Raw genomic sequence first — 18,146 nt, forward strand, 5'->3', positions numbered from 1 at the left:
TCGAACGCGTACGTCGGGCTACGCCCGACTCTTTTAGTATGAGGGCGCCGAAGGCGCCCGGCTTTCGAACGCGTACGTCGGGCTACGCCCGACACTTGTAGTATGAGGGCGCCGAAGGCGCCCGGCTTTGGAACGCGTACGTCGGGCTCCGCCCGACTCTTTTAGTATGAGGGCGCCGATGGCGGCCGTCTTTTGAAAGCGTACGTCGGGCTACGCCCGACTCTTTTAGTATGAGGACGCCGAAGACGCCCGGCTTTGGAACGCGTACGTCGGGCTACGCCCGACACTTTTAGTATGAGGGCGCCGAAGGCGCCCGGCTTTGTAACGCGTACAGCCAGCTTCGTACGGACAGCGTGCCTCGTCCGTCTCTTGTATGGCTGTTTCATACCTTTTAGCTGATCTAGACTTCTATACCTATTCACGTTATAAATAAAATATTGCAGGTCATTAAAAAAACACCATGTCTAGCGGCCAAACAAATTTCTTTTGCAAAAACCTTCTTGTATCGCCGTAGTCGCGTAACACGCGGATATAATCCAGAGCGCTTGTAGATTCATAGTTCGAATCTAACTAACCGATAAATTAATGTTTTATCTGGCGTATGCAAGCAAAGCCGGGTGCAAAAGCTAACAATATTTATATATTTGAAATGTGCTAATCGAGCTCTTTCCAATGATGTATAACACATCATCATTACTTAATTTTAGTTTTTTGGTTCGTGACTTTATGACCTCTAGAGGGCGCAGTGTTAATTTTTTTGTGACGCCATATAGCCTATAACCAGCGGACGATTAAGACGATTCGAATGACATATCGTTTGTTAAATTATAATAAGTACTTTAGAAGTTATGAGGGAACAGATGAACATACATACATACATACATACATACCCACATACATACCGGTCAAAATCATAACCCTCCTTTTGCGTTGCCGTAGTCGGGTAAAAATTCGATATATACTTGGTCAAGCAGATCTTGTCAGTAGAAAAAGGCGGCAAATTTGAAAAATGTAGGCGCAAAGGGACAGCGTCCCATAGAAAATTTGAATTTCGCGCCTTTTTCTACTGACAAGATTTGCTTGACCGTCTATAGTAATCATCATCATCATCATCATCAGGCTATATTAGTCCACTGCTGGACATAGCCCTCCCCTAAAGAGCGCCATAGCGCCCTGTCTTCAGCTTGCCGCATCCAGCATCTGCCTGCAGTCTTTCGCAGATCGTCATCCCACCTGGCCGAAGGGCGTCCTACACTACGTTTGCCGAGTCGCGGTCTCCACTCAAGAACACGTTTCCCCCAGCGGTTGTCGGTATGTCTATAGTAATACTTGTATGAAACTTATGAAAGTGCCTTAAAGTTACCAGTATTTAATATTTGTTGTGCTACTAAGAACAGTTTGTATATAGCCTGAGCGATAGCAACAAATGTTATTAAAGTATGTTATTGTTGAATTTTTGTTTTTATTTTATGATACATATAGAAATATAGAGTATAGACAAACAACATTATAAAAACGTTAACGCACTGGACAAGCCTGACTGGACTGCTTCAAATCAAATAACCTGAGCCATCTGCAAGCTAATATACTCTGTATGTTTAGGTACAGTCAGCCAAGAAAGTGGTCTACCACTTTTAGACTTACCATCTGATTGATAGAGTCGAACGACTGTACTTAAATAAAAGTAAACAAATAATTTGTACATTTTCAGACCAAATACAAAACCACCTGGATCTGTCACTGAACGACCTAACTTTAACCTACATTATTTGATCATGTTATGTTTTCATCTACCCTCTATAAGAAGCCATTTAAAAAAAAATATCCCCAATCATGCATACTAGGGTTGACAATTCGAAATTTTGCGTTCTAATTTGATCGGTCACAAGATAATCAAGTGGGATCAGGTCAGATTGTGCAGAAAATTGTCCCGTCTGGACTGCCCTTTAGAAAAAAAGACAAACGTAAAGTTAACGACTTTGAAAAACGCCCCAACGCTGTCACATCAAGGTGACCTTCAAGTAAAACCAGTTTGACGTTTGCTAACCTATAAAAACTATTTTCATTTGGATATTCTACCCGCGAAGTCATGTATCCCGCACCCGAATTTACGTAAATAAATTCCGTAATACCTCTTACAGTGCCAACTCGCTTCCCACCACGTTTTACTTAGTGTTTTAAGTGATAAAACTGTGTAGTAAAACTTCTTGCTGTCGGTGATAACTTACGTGTTTTTAATAGGTAAGTGCAGATATATATGAGATGTAAGACCGCTCAACGACGCTGCGTTTCATTCACGCGGCGTGGTTAAAAATAGGTTTAAATATCTTCCGGTTTTACGACGTAATTTGTATAACAAAACATTGCTTCGATTTACATTACTATGTATTCTGTCGGTCAATATTAAAACATAACGTATTATTTTACGTACGTAATATTTATCAGACTAGTTTCAGCGTTCAATACTCTCGGCACTATTTATTTTATCGTTCAATTATTATATAATTTATTATCAGTTTTAGTCTATTTTGTTATTCGTTAGTCATTTATGGGCTGTTTTACAGTCAATTTTTTTTCTAGATTTTACTAAAATTTGGTGGACCGAGTGTCCTATTTTGTACAATATAAGTAGGGAATGCAAATCGGTTATTTTTTGTATGGAAATAACCGCGGTTTCGGTTAATAACCAATTTTTCCATACAAAAAATAACCGAAAATAACCGATTTGCATTCCCTAAATATAAGCTCCATTTCGTATGTCCTAAAAATACAAAAAAGGTAGGTATTATCGTAACCTATTGTAACTCAACAAAAAATAATAGTTGTCGAATTTATTCAATAAAAAGATGTATTAATTAGTCTTGCAGAAAAGAGAAAGTCAATAAAAAAGACATTCTCCTCAGATCATTAATTCTCGTTCCTGTAAATAAAAACCTTGCTAATCTTGGATATAAAATATGTAATGATTGTAATGAAATGTTCTTGATCTGCTCTGTTTGCACCCAAGGGGTACAAATGGGACCCTGTTACTAAGACTCCGCTGTTCATCCGTCTGTCTGTCACCAGGCTGTAGCTCATGAACCGTGTTAGTGATTTCTGTTGCCGCTATAACAACAAACACTAAAAGTTCAAAGTCTATTTATCTAACTCTGCATTAATTAAGTGTGGCAGTGCTACTATGAACGTCATATATTCACACGAATTTGATGTATAATGTAATGGCACACTAGACACTGTCACTGCATAGTTTGTGCAGTCAACATGTGGTGTGACTCTACATATAATCACTTTTCTTATAACAACAATAAATAAATAAATAAATCTTTATTGTTCAAAAAACACATACATGCTTTTTTGAACAATAAAGATTTATTTATTACATAATCAACTAGAATTTGTAAGAACAATTTGACTTACTTTGTGTGTGTGTGCGTGTGTACTAATCCGGATACAAATACAAAATTTTGAGGTCCTCTCATGGTAAAATAAGCACCATTTGCACCATACCACTAACCCGGGGTTAACCGTTTAAACAGTTAACCCAGTATCAAATTGTACTGGTAATAATGGTAACTCCAGGTTTAACCAGTTAACCCTGGGTTACGGAATGGTGGAAGTGACCCTTAGTGTATTTAATCTTGGTTACAGCAAATACCGGTTATAACAACCATTATCATTTAGTCCCTTCAATGTCATTATAAATGGTTTTGACTGTACATGATAACAGTTTGAAAATTTAACAAATATGAAAACTTTATTAATTTAGAAAAAAAACTGGCCAAGTGCGAGTCGGACTCGCGCACGAAGGGTTCCGTACCTTACGCAAAAAACAGCAAATAAATCAAGTTTCTTATGAAAGGAAAGGTTTCTGGTGATGATGACCTGGTGAAGGTCACGGGAGTCCGCTGGATGCGGGTGGCGCAAGACCGGTCATTGTGGCACTCTTTGGGGGAGGCCTATGTCCAGCAGTGGACATCCTCTGACTGATATGATGATGATGATGATGATATGCGATATATCTTAAATATTTATTTTACTCTGTTTTTAGTATTTGTTGTTATAGCAGCAACAGAAGTATATCATGGGCCCATTTCTCAAACGATATTAGTCTAATATTATTAGTGTGTTGTCATGACAACCCATACTATTTGACAGTTCGTGGACTAATAATATTAGTCTAATATTGTTCGAGAAATGGGGCCCATCTGTGAAAATTTCAACTGTGTAGCTATCACGGTTCTGGATCCCGTTTTTACCCTTTGGGTATGATACCCTAAAAATTATGTCTATTTATTTGACAAGCTAATTGACAAGCGCTGGTGGCCCAGCGGTAAGAGCGTGCGACTTTCAATCCGGAGGTCGCGGGTTCCAACCCCGGCTCGTACCAATGAGTTTTTCGGAACTTATGTACGAAATATCATTTGATATCTGCCAGTCGTTTTTCGGTGAAGGAAAACATCGTGAGGAAACCGGGTCTAATCCCAATAAGGCCTAGTTTCCCCTCTGGGTTGGAAGGTCAGATGGCAGTCGCTTTCGTAAAAACTAGGCATACGTCAAATCATGGGTTTAGTTGTCAAGCGGACCCCAGGCTCCCATGAGCCGTGGCAAAATGCCGGGATAACGCCAGGAAGAAGAAGACCCTAAAAATTATGTCTATTTATCCCCCTTGCCAATACGTGTGGCTTTGGATAACTAGAGTTATACTGTTTATCACTGTAATAACGGCAGATAAGGCCGAGTTATATGCCGTTACATAATCGAAAACAAGATAATGGAATTGAAAGTGAATGAGTATTGATAAAATAACATTTACAATAAAAGTGAGGAGAGGTTAATCAACTTTGGATGCTTTAAAGTTTATTGCACATAATACAAATAAAATGTACAAATGGCGGACTTAATGCCTAAAGGCATTCTCTACCCGTCAACCATAGGGCTAAACAGAGATGTAATAAAAATGGTGCAAGAAGAAAAGTAAGAGAGAATTAGGAACTATTGCAAACAACTGAAAAACATAATAAACTCATGTATCGTGATAGCTAGACAGATGATATATTTCCTCTGTATTTCTGTTGCCGCTATAACAACAAATACTGAAAAGTACGGAACCCTCGGTGGGCGAGTCCGACTCGCACTACCGTATATAGTTACTCTTACTGCTGTGGTGCAACGACCCGAAGTGGATCTTGGCCTCCGACACCAAAGACCGCCATGCTAATACTCTGTTGACAAAGCCGTCTGGACGCCCTAGGTACCTACCACTGGAGAGACGAACCTTAGCGAACTCGGCGTAGTCGACTGGCAGAAACGGCTTTGGACAGTGTAGCATGGCAGACTCGTACTAGTCCGGTTTTATACTTATACTATAGTAAACTAGCAGAGAAGCACCAAGAATGTCGCCTCTGGTGGTTCGGCCACGTTTGTCGCAGGCCAGCTGACTACGTAGGAAACATATGGCTTAATCTAGCCCTTGACGGCCCCCGACCCCAAGGCAGATCAAAAAAGCGATGGCTCGATGTCGTGAAAGGAGATATGAGCGTGAACGGGCTCACAAGAGACGACGCCCAGGTTCGCGCAAAGTGGAGGAAAGAAAGTAGTAAAGCGGAACCTGGCAAAGGCCGGGATAACGCTAGGTAGAAGAAGATACTACAGTAAACTCCCTAGTACCTATTCTATTCGTGCTACAATGGTGCTTTTTAGGGTTCCGTACCCAAAGGGTAAAACGGGACCCTATTACTAAGACTTCGCTGTCCGTCCGTCCGTCCGTCCGTCCGTCCGTCTGTCACCAGGCTGTATCTCACGAACCGTGATAGCTAGACAGTTGAAATTTTCACAGATGATGTATTTCTGTTGTCGCTATAACAACAAATACTAAAAACAGAATAAAATAAAGATTTAAATGGGGCTCCCATACAACAAACGTGATTTTTGACCAAAGTTAAGCAACGTCGGGAGTGGTCAGTACTTGGATGGGTGACCGTTTTTTTTTTTGCTTTTTTTGTATTTTTTTTTTGCATTATGGTACGGAGCCCTTCGTGCGCGAGTCCGACTCGCACTTGCCCGGTTTTTTATACTAAATACGATGCGATCATCGGCCATGCACGTTTTACCGCCGCGATAAAATAAAGCGAGAAACGTAAATGATATGAGATTGTATACATTATGCATTTAGTTTACGTCAACATTCACGTCGTCGTTCGTCGTCGACGAACCTATTTCAATCATTTATTCATTTGCAAGAATGTAGTACCTAATAGCACTAGTAAATTGTACCTACACAAAACAAGTTCTTATAATACAAAAATGTCCAATACATTCTGCTTAACATAGCATGCAAAGAAGTTTGCTTAAACTAAACTTAATTAAATTACAAATATTTTAAAGTAAGATTTTTCTGAATAAACAAAACGGAGTCGGTCTCGCCCACCGAGGGTTCCGTACTTTTTAGTATTTGTTGTTATAGCGGCAACAGAAATATATGTGAAAATTACACTGTCTAGCTATCACGGTTCATGACTTTCATGAGATACACCCTGGTGACAGACAGACGGAAGAACAAATCTTTTGGGCACGGAACCTTAAAAAGGCGTCGTGACTCCCTAAGTGCTAATTTCCAAATCTCACGTTCTGATTTTCTACCAGTTCCTGATTTGGATTAAACACTGTTTTTCAGGCACTTAGCTCACTGGATACGATTCACACGCCGCGTCGCTCCGATGTTCGAGCGAAACAACCCTATGCACGTATTTTATTTACAACATGTCTTAATTTAAGGGGCCCTCTTAGGCAAGCTCACGTCGGGCATACGGCCTAGCGACCGATGTGCGAATCGGATCCAGTGTGCCTAGCGCCTAACGCTACGTCTTACGTAGGCGAACAACGCGCGAACGCGGCGCGGCGCGGCGCGGCGAAAGCGGCCGCCGCCGCGCCGCGCCGCGCCGCGCCGCCTGACATTCGCGTGCAAATCGCGCCGCACCGCGTTCGCAACGAGATCGCTTACGTAGGACACTTCTATGGGCATCAAAGGATTGATTTCGCCGCGCCGCGCCGCGCCGCGTTCGCGCGTTGTTCGCCTACGTAAGACGTAGCGTAAGTAAGTAATAGATTACATAAATTTACGTCTAAAAATCTGCAGTGAATGCCCACACCGGGATTCGAACATAGGATTTCCAGCTTCGTACTTCGTAGGTGCGCAGACTTCTAGAATCTCCTAATAATTAGGTATCTAGGCACCCTGAATTGTGTTTCTATACTTTTGAAATCTTTGCTCCCGAATGACTTAAAACTCATCACATTAATCTCATTATACATATCATGTCAGCTATATCAAGAGAATTATGCCAGACTAAAAGTTTTAAAGTGAAAACTGCATCGAAATGAGTCTAGTTTTTTTGCTGACAGACGCACGTAAATGGATTATAATTTTACACCTGACTTCATAGATAGTCATCTCAAACTGTATTATCACCAATAGACCGTATAGAAAATGCAAATAACATTGAGGTGTCTATGTCGGCGGCAGATCGTAAAACCAGGCATATCGAGATATTCCTAGGCATATCATAAAACGCCGCCATTTCACGATCTGACTAAGATTTGCCCAGGCATATCACGAATATGACGATCTGCCAAAAGAGGCGGCAGATCGATCAGAGCAATGCATTCGTTGATATTCCTAGCTTCATACCGGGCGCATCGTAAAATAATTCCTTTATAAGTTTATGTAAAAACATCGCTGAAGTCCCTCTTGCATTGGGTTACCAGATGACAGGAATTTTCCTGACATTTAACAAATCTTACTCAAGCATACTCCCCCCGCCCCCCGTTGTCGTCGTCGTCGTCAAAAATATGAATGTCAGGAAAAATATTCGGTAAACAGGAATTTTGTCAGGAAATTCTAAATTTCTATCTGGTAACCATACGCTTGCATGTAGTTATGTACTTCTTCATCCTGGCGTTGTGATGGGAGCCTAGGGTTCGCTTGGCAACTAATCCCAGGAATTGGCATAGGCACTACTTTTTACGAAAGCGACTGCCATCTGACCTACCAACCTAGAGGGTAAATTGGGATTGGGATTAGTCCGGTTTCCTCACGATGTTTTCCTTCGCCGAAAAGCGACTGGTAAATATCAAAATGATATTTCGTACATAAGTTCCGAAAAACTCATTGGTACGAGCCGGAGTTTGAACCCTCGACCTCTGGATTCCTGTTGCCTCGTATATAAAACGAATGTGATCTTAACACATGCGTGTGCGCATGTTTACACGAATGTCACGGCATATATAAGTAGTTTGTTTATATAAATACCTAATCGTATAGGCGCCGTGTGTGATATTCAGTGATATGATAAGAAACCATGCCTGTAAGACATTTCATAAACACGCATGCGTATTATATCTATAACGAACTTATCTATAATTATATTATATACCTACATCAACACGATGTTTGGTGTTACTGAACACGTTTTTACAAGGTTTAATCATCTGGTTATCTTGTACTCATGTCATTGTCATGTACTCGTACGAGACATTGTAATGTTTTACGAATGTATAGAATAGGTATTTTGGAGGTGTGTCTCATATCAGTCATATCATAGTGAAGTTAAGAGGAAAAGACCCCTCCATACAAACGTAGTCCCAAATTTCTTCTCTGCACTGAGAGAAAAATCATCACCAGGAATTAAAAAACAGTTCTGTACTGGGGGAAAAAAGAAGTTTTAGTAATAATTATGGACGTTTCACTATTTCTGTAAAGTTTATTTATTTCTACAAACAGCTCAGTAATCCCAAATATAATTTCAACAAACAGATAATAGAAATTGCAAGAACTAATAGAAATTGCAAAAGTCAATTTGTTCCTATTAGTTGACTCTCCTTGTCCCCGGATTAAGTTTATTTTTGTAATTCTAAGTGTGTTTTTGCTGTACTTTTCTCTCAGTGTGGATACTAACATACATACTTACATAGTAAGTTTGTTTGAGATATAAGTTTGTTTACATACAATTTGATGTACAGATGTAGTGCATAATTATTTTCCATCGTATTTTCACGGAAACGTACGAACGTGTCTTGCTAAGACCTATTACCCGTCCTACTACTATCCGTACTATCGTCGTACTAGACTATCCGTCTGTCTGTTTGTCACCAGGCTGTGTCTCATGAACTGTGATAGACAGTTGAAATTTTCACAGCTGATATATTTCTGTTTTTTTTTTGCCGCTTAACAACAAATACATACTAAAAACAAAATAAAATAAATATTTAAGTGGGGCTCCCATACAACAAACGTGAATTTTTTGCCGTTTATTGCGTAATGGTACGGAACCCATCGTGCGCGAGTCCAACTCGCTCTTGGCCGGTTTTTTTCTGTATTGACATAGTAGACGTTATATAATAACCACATTTTGGATATTCGCCAGACCCATCAGCCACTGTTATGATTTATATTTACTCGTTATAATAAGTACAACTGCACTTTCAACCCCCATTTCATCCCTTGAGGGGATGAAAACCGGGATAAAAAGTAGCCTACATCTTATTCTAGGATGTTAAATATATGTGTGCCGAATTTCATCTAAATCCGTTTAAGCATTATTGAGTAATAATCATGTAAACATTTACTTAGTTCGTCCAACCAGAATATTTTGTTTTCTAACTTCTTCTCATAATGTGACGTTCCACGGAAAAAGGTACCTTATGGCGGCAGGCGCTTACGTCGTACAGCACCGCAATAATATTGGAGCGGCGTTAATAATAGCGTAAGCGCCAACCGCCATAAGGTACCTTTACCCGTGGGACGTCAATTTGAACGTAAGTTAACTGCCAAATCTTATACCTTTAAACAAGCAATTCTTTTATATTTATTTATATATATATTTCAGGGATCTGGGAAACGGTTAACGATTTCGATGAAATTTGCTGTATGGGGTTTTCGGGGGCGAAAAATGGATCTAGCCAGGTCAAATCTCTAGAAAAACGCGCATTTTTGAGTTATAAAAAAAACCGGGCAAGTGCGAGTCGGACTCGCGCACGAAGGGTTCCGTACCATTATGCAAAAAAAAAACAAAAAAAAGCAAAAAAAAAACGGTCACCCATCCAAGTACTGACCACTCCCGACGTTGCTTAACTTTGGTCAAAAATCACGTTTGTTGTATGGGAGCTCCATTTAAATCCTTATTTTATTCTGTTTTTAGTATTTGTTGTTATAGCGGCAACAGAAATACATCATCTGTGAAAATTTCATCTGTCTAAGCTATCGCGGTTCGTGAGATACAGCCTGGTGACAGACGGACGGACAGACGGACGGATGGATAGCGAAGTCTTAGTAATAGGGTCCCGTTTTACCCTTTGGGTACGGAACCCTAAAAATCGCTTATTTCAGACTCGTAAGTCCATTGGGGTTAGTTGGGATTATTATATACTAGCTGTGCCCGCGGCTCCGCCCGCGTGGAATTCGATCTGTGTCAGTAAGCGGCTAATTTCTAATCCTAATTTCTCTCCCTCTCCCCTGGAGGCGGAACTTGAAGTATAGTTGACAGATGGATATGCTAGAGGACTGCAGTCCAGATACAATATTTTACAATTAGGTACCACAAAATAAAACTACAATCCAAAATCAATAGTTTTGCGATATAAAAAAAATTTCGATATAAAAACGCAATTTGATAGACATTTGTACATTTTTACTTTTAGTATGGAAATCAGTCACATCATTTTATCACGAAAATCAACAGTACTACAGCAGTCGCCATAATTATAAAGTCATTGAAAACGCGAGCGAAGCGAGCGCGAAAATTTTTCGATATAAAAACGCAATTTGATAGATAGTTGTAAATTTTTACTTTTAGTATGGAAATCGGTCACATCATTTTATCTTGAAAATTGACAGTGCTGCAGCAGTAACGTTGCAATAGAGTAATGCTGCTGCAGTCGCCACACATCAGAAAGTTGTTGAAAACGCGAGCAGGCGTGTCTCTCTCCGCGATTTCGTCGCTTTGCTACAGGTAGCTAAAAGTACATTCGTTCGGCCCCAATTTTGGGGTTTGCCATAAGCCGCGCGTGGCGCTGTCGCCGCCTAGCGGCCATATCTGTGCTGATCGTAACAGACGCGTTTTGTTAGATAGTGAGTCTTCTGAACTTAGTACTATCAATTATTCTGTGACGCGAGCGAAGCGAGCGCGAAAATTTTTCGATATAAAAACGCAATTTGATAAACAGTTGTATATTTTTACGTTTAGTATGGAAATCGGTCACATCATTTTATCACGAAAATCGACAGTGCTACAGTAGTAACGTTGCAACAGAGTAATGCTGTTGTAGTCGCCATACATTAGAAAGTTATTGAAAAGGCGAGCGAAGCGAGCGCGAAAATTTTTCGATATAAAAACGCAATTTGATAGATAGTTGTACATTTTTACTTTTAGTATGGGAATCAGTCACACTATTTTATCACGAAAATTGACAGTGCTGCAGTAGTAACGTTGCAACAGAGTAGTGCTGCTGCAGTCGCCATATCTTAGAAAGTGATTGGTAACGCGAGCGAAGCGAGCGCGAAAATTTTTCGATATAAAAACGCAATTTGATAGACAGTTGTACATTTTTACTTTTAGTATGGAAATCAGTCACATCATTTTATCACGAAAACCGACAGTGCTACAGCAGTAACGTTTAACAGAGTAATGCTGCTGCAGTCGCCACCCGAATGTCACTTTTATCATAACTTATAATGTTATTGTAGACGCGAGCGAAGCGAGCGCGAAAATTTATCGATATAAAAAACGCAATTTGATAGACAGTTATACATTATTTTTTACTTTTAGTCACAACCAGGCGCGAATCCAGGATTTCATACAGAGAAGGGACGGGACAGTTTTCTATCAGCCTAGCTTCGCATAGGGCTCGACATTTAAGGGTCTCAGCGAGGTTGTTTTCATACAGAAAAGATGCAAGAAAGCAGAGCTTTGAATTGACCAAGTAAATTGAATTGGCGAAGTGTGAGTAAGGCAGAAGGCCCAGCTGCGAAAGAGGAAAGCTTGGATTTGGATCCACGCCCAAGTGTAATTAAGGGAGAAGATCAACTTTGCCATAAGGCAGAAGACCTCGCGTAAGACCTTACGCCAAACTGCAAAAGAGTGGCTTGAAATCGAATCTATGCATGTAATCACGACTCTTCTACTGCTCGCTCTTTGGCTTCACTCGAAAGCGCTACTTCATAGGATGCTTTTAGTTTTCGGCTTTCACGGGGCCCCTTATAACACTTTGACAGTTAGGTCTCAGGATCGCGGCTAAGGAGCAACTCGGCTTGGCCGACAAATCTGGCGTGCAAGAGAGCAAAATTCGCTATAAAATCGGTAACCTATGTCGAAAAAACCGGCTGGCCGCAAGCCCGAAAGCAAGATTTTTTTCCATGACTTTAAGGGCCTCCGCGTAAGGTCAAATCGAAAGCCTACGTTGGAGATGTTCTTACGTACCCTCACTCTCTTACTTGATCCCTACGGCCCTTCGTTATTAGATGGGTACTTGTATGTACACGTATAAAAGTTTCATGTAGTTAGGTACCTACTCCACGACGACTGCAGTGCTGATGCAGCCTGCGCTTTTTTTTGCCTACGGTTTTGGTGCCATAAGCAAGTTCTTATTTTGCTTAAAAGGGTTAATCCGGCACTGCAAATGACAGAGGTCAATGTTTTTTTTTTCAAAGTACCCACCTTCGTGGTCATTATTATTAAGTGCTTAAAGTAGGCGATACGTATGAATATAGATTTGATATGGGTGCGATATAATTACGATTAGGTATAATTCATGATAGAGAAAATTAATAATTTTAAATAACTAATTATACGCATGTTGATATGTGTGTTTATTTTACCTCTATGTAACTATGTAAACTCATTTTTAGTTTTCTTGATTACTTAATGTTTACTCAGTTCCCCAAAAGATGGCACTGTGCAATGAGGGGCAATTAATTTACTGTTGTTTAATTTTGTTGTATTATTAATTTATTAAATCAACATAATTATTCCATTATTTTTGTTGATATATCCGTACCCCCCTTTCTAAACTTAGAGTTAATTTGGCAAAATCTTTCCTCGGTGGCTTATTCATGTCACAATGTATTAAATTCAGCGCCATCTGTTAGTTTACCAGGATACTCAATAGTTGTAGCACAACTATTGAGCAATAGTTGAAAAGAGTTTGACCCTCTTTCCTAAGTAGCGCCATAAGATTCAGAGGCAAACTTAAGTCAATCGAGTGTTGTGGCTACCCCCCCTTTTAGGGGTTGAATTTTTATAGCCTAAAACCTGGCCGGGGATTTTCTCGACAGATTAGTAAAGTTTTCATCAAAATCCGTACAGCCGTTTTCACGTGATGCGCGTTCAAATAAACAGACAAACAGATAAACAGACAAACAGATAAACAGATAAACAGACAAAAATTCTAAAAACTGTTGGAACGTGTTCTGTTATCGATTCTAAGTATCCCCAGCCAACTTTTTTTCAAATATCTTCCATGTACAGACTTTCGACCGTCTTCAGCTTTATTATATGTATAGATAGATATGTTTTCCGAACAAAGCTCGGACTCCCAGTTATTTTGATAAATATTGCATATACAGGGTGTGGCTTGTAATAAGAGCAAAAAATTAAAATATACGCCCTTTAAGTAATGAGGAATTAAATCCAAATAGTGTCAATTAATTAAAATGAAAAAATATTTTTCTGTTATTTTCTAACAAACTTAATCGAGCCAGCAATGTACTGCAGACGTTATGTGTCCAGTCGGAATAATTGACATTGACATTTACGATCGTTTTCAATAATATTGAAAATCCTATTAAATGTATTAATATTGTTTTTTAAACGTGTGCAATTTTCAATTAATGTTCAGTACTTAATGAGGAAATCAACATTACTTAACAGTTTTCTTATCAAACAGGCCTAACGGACAAAAGGGCGAAATGAGTAAAACGCTATAAAGTAACTTGAACTGTTTATTAAGCAGTTCCAACAAAAATAGTGCATTAAAATCACTGATAAATGATAATTATGCCAATTTAAATGGATAACCACTTCACGAGATAACTTGCACTTTTAAAATTTTGTAAGGATGATTCTTTTTCACGACAACGACTACGAACGATGGTACAACCTGTTCTCCGTTTGACTTCGCTCCGACACCACATCAACATGTGCTATACTGGGTGGAGGGCCTTCTCAAAAATAACGAAGAATTTCACTGCTGATTCATCTGGCTGTACAACTGCGATCACAACCAGAATCACATTTGGTGCAACCACAACCCACATTCGTAACTCTGATTTGACAATAAAGCTCGGTTTTCATTTACTGTTGTTTCGTTAAACCATATGTTTCATATTTCACGTGCATAATTGATTAGTTTACTAAATTAATATTATTATTTGTAAAGTTTGCCTTATTTTGATAAATTAGCAACTTGACGTACATTGTCATTGTCATGTATGTTGTAAGAGAGAATAGATTAAACAATCTAATGCATGGTTTAGGTCCCTGTGGAGGTTTATTACAATATTTATGATATTTTGAAAGGCGACGTACCCCGGCAGAAAACAGTTGTAGAGTTGGACCAAAAAAAGCCTGCAGCGGATTTAATAGCCCACGCAGTTCAAGTGTCATTTATACGTCATATTTTCTTAGAAGTTTGACGTTTAAAATAACACTTGCACTGCGGGGGCTATTAAATCCGCTGCAGACTATTCTTGGTATGACTTTAAACAAACTGTTTTTACGTATGCTGTCTTTATTATGAATACTTTTTATTTAAACAATAAACATAATTAATATCAAACTTACAATAAAATCTCGGAGTAATTAACAATGGAGCCACCATTAACAGGCGTTCCCCTCTGTCGAAAATCGGCGGCCAATGGTCAACCACATGTCAACCATATGTATGGACTGACGTTTATCTGACATGACGTACCTATACATTTGATGTGCCCCTCCCCCGCAAAAAACGGCAGACTATTTTGTACCGAAAATTTTAGACATGGCGTCTCCGTTGGTTATATCCTCTAAGAATAAAATGTAACCTAACATTAAAACAACCTACAAAACTAAAGCCTTAAAATAGAAAATACCAATTGAAATTAAAAACTAAACTAGATAGATAGGTACTGACTTTATTATTTCTATGAACTGGCAATAATAGAAAGGGCCTGTTGTCGCTAGAGTCAGACCAAGAATTGTCTGCAGCGGATTTGATAGCCCACGCAGTACAAGTGTTATTTTAAACGTCAACCTTCTATGAAATTATGACGTATAAATGACACTTGCACTGCATGGGCTATTAAATCCGCTGCAGACTTTTTTTGGTCCGACTCTATCTTTACCGTCTCGTTGCCCTTTACTTTAAACAAACTCTTTTGCATAACTTTTGTAAACTCGCTCACGCTTATGCCGGCTGTACGCTCTCGGCGAGACACCCCGAGACAGGCCGAGAGCGAGTTTGTACAGAGTGCTCTCGTCTTGTCTCGGTCTTCCTTGTCTCGTCTCCCCGTTCTCCGATTTTCATGTGGTCGGCTTTTCTCGGCCGAGTCAAAGGGTCTCGCTGCTCTCACGAGGGCAGCGCAGCGAGGCAGGGCATGTACACACTCATTGTTAAAACAGAAATTTGTGTATCTACCCGACCAAAACCTACGAACAAATTGGGGCTAGACATCACAAATGCAAATTACGTATGTTAAATATTACTATCAATAATTACCCGGTGTGTTTCTGTAAAGACGTTTTGGTGGTCAGCCGTTAAAATGTGGTCCAACGAGACTAAATTACAGTTTTTAAAATTTTACCAAATAGAGCCAGTCGTATGGAACCCAAAAAATTGGAAACAAATATTTTTTATGATATAGGCCTAAATAATTATAGTAGCTAGCAGCACAGAGGCCAACAGTTTCTATGTCCATCGTGGCGGGCTAACTTTCTGAGGGCTAATAAGTAGAACTATCTAACACGTAACTAGTCAAATGACGCAACGTACTTGTAAATGGAATGGTAAGATCATTTTGGCCACGTGTAAGGGTGGTATTCGACCTGTCCAATGTGTATTTTGTCTCACATTTTGCTTAGTGAGAGTGGCAGAGTGAGACAAAATGACAAAAAATTGGACAGATGGAATACCACCCTTAGCTACGCCTATTACTTCATGTAAATAATTACATTACATGGCAAAAATAATAAACATAAACGAATAGTTACTGAGTTTATTAATCTTGAACAACTACATAACACAAGTACTTACATTTCACAACTAAAAAAATAATAACAAACACTTTTCAGTTTCCATTCATAATCTTGGCCAGTCAGCAGCAGAAGTCGCTATACACTCCAGGTGCTCAAAGAGAGGTAAACGTTTAAACTGTCAAAAAGTTGTTGACTGTCATGGTAGTATTTACTTGTGAGCGCTCAACGTGTCACAAATATCTTAACAGTCGCTATTCATTAAATTCTACACTTACAACAAGTCATTGATACCTTAGCGGTCAAAAAACCACTGGTATCTAAGCGATCAACGTGTCAAATATATCTGAACAATATGGAAAAATAGACGTTAAAAGCATACAAATATGGTCGAATATTGAATGATAAATAGCCATGCTAATTTCAGGTAAAGCGTTTTGACAATCATCGAAAGCAGTACAGTCTTGTCATCACATACATCTATCTCACGTTTTGCCCTTTAACCATTTGACAGGAGCCTCTCGGTCAACTTACTGCAAACTATTTCTTTTAGTAGAATCGTCAAAACGAATGACACATAGCGAAAGCTAACTGAAGCCGAATTTAGACCCAATTGTCAAGGCACGTTGTGGTCTCAGTAACAGGCGTTTGCTTTTCAAAGCAGAGACCGCGGGTTCAAATCTCAGCCGCACGCACCTAGAGATTATAGCCTTTTTTTTGGGTTTTATTTCTATTATTAATTTGTGTCTTCTGGTTTTTTTTTATGTTAATTTCGCAGTAGTTTATATAATTTTTGAAGATATGTTACATATAGCTTATGTACGATTTTCTATCAGGACGTTGTAGGTTTGAACCCGCAGTGGGCGTTCCTTAGATTACTCCTGTGCGGAATGCCATTTGATGTTTACTGCTAGGTTATACATATATACATACTAACAATAAGTTCAAAGATATATAATATAACTCCGTATACTCTATCCTGTCTGCTAAGTTGTAAAAACAATATTCGTCATTCCTATGGTCAACAGTTAGGATTTTACGAATATGCATGGCAGTGATGTTTTTATCGCTTACCGACATCTATAGAAGAGGAGGCACCGTTCCTGCGGATCATGAGTCCAACCAACAAAGTAAAGAGAGGAGTTATGGTTGGATATGTTTAACACCTTTACTGTCCGAGCTCCTCACGTGGGGCCACGGCTAGCCATAAGGTTTACATGTCAGATTGGGACAGTGAACGTGTTACGTTTCAATTCAATTATTTTCTCCTTCATTCTTCGATTCGGAGCAAAGAACCTTGTCATCGATTTTAGTAACAAGAAAAACTACATTCATACATTTAAAAAAATGTATGTAAAATGTATTGAAAAAAATGGTGGTCTTTTCGAAAACTTACTAAAATGAATTAAAGGATATGAAAACAATGCATTTTATTAATTTCAAACATCATGTTTCATAGACTTCATAGTAACATTTACTGCTTAAGACCTACACAATGGATATTAAATAGAAATAGTCTTAGTTTTATTATTCAAAACGTTTGGGGTTCGATTCCCGAGCTGAATACACTTTTTTTATTTTATTTTTGAATGCAGTTTTTCTTGTTAGTAAAATCGATGACAAGGTTCCTAAGAAGAGATCGGTGTATATCTTATAGTTTCAGATTTTCCAATAATGACCTATCTAAATGGGCCAGCCTGTATAGTATATTTTAGTACAATAAACATATTAACATATATAATATATGCTCTACGGTTTGGAAAAACGGCCGCCCAACGGCCGCCTATGGCAGTTAAAATAAAAAAACTGATCATTCTCGTAGAATCTACTTATTTATTGTCTAAGTTTGACACTATACGATAAAATACTTCTTTAAGAAAGGAGGTGTCAATTCGTAGCTGCTACAGAATTTTTTTTAACGTTAAA

The 18,146-nt window shown here is 39.0% G+C and overlaps 1 protein-coding gene across 1 annotated transcript in view; it reads left to right on the forward strand.

The window, feature by feature from the left end:
* The first annotated feature begins 1,971 nt into the window (after positions 1–1,971).
* The window catches only part of LOC134677919 (glycogen [starch] synthase), a 62,231-nt gene continuing 46,056 nt past the window's right edge, over positions 1,972–18,146 (forward strand). Inside the window, exon 1 of the mRNA XM_063536365.1 lies at positions 1,972–2,241. The gene's annotated coding sequence lies outside the window, so the exon portion shown is untranslated. The remainder of the gene's footprint in view (positions 2,242–18,146) is intronic.

This window comes from Cydia fagiglandana, chromosome 27, assembly GCF_963556715.1.
Source record: "Cydia fagiglandana chromosome 27, ilCydFagi1.1, whole genome shotgun sequence".
Classification (NCBI taxonomy): domain Eukaryota; kingdom Metazoa; phylum Arthropoda; class Insecta; order Lepidoptera; family Tortricidae; genus Cydia; species Cydia fagiglandana.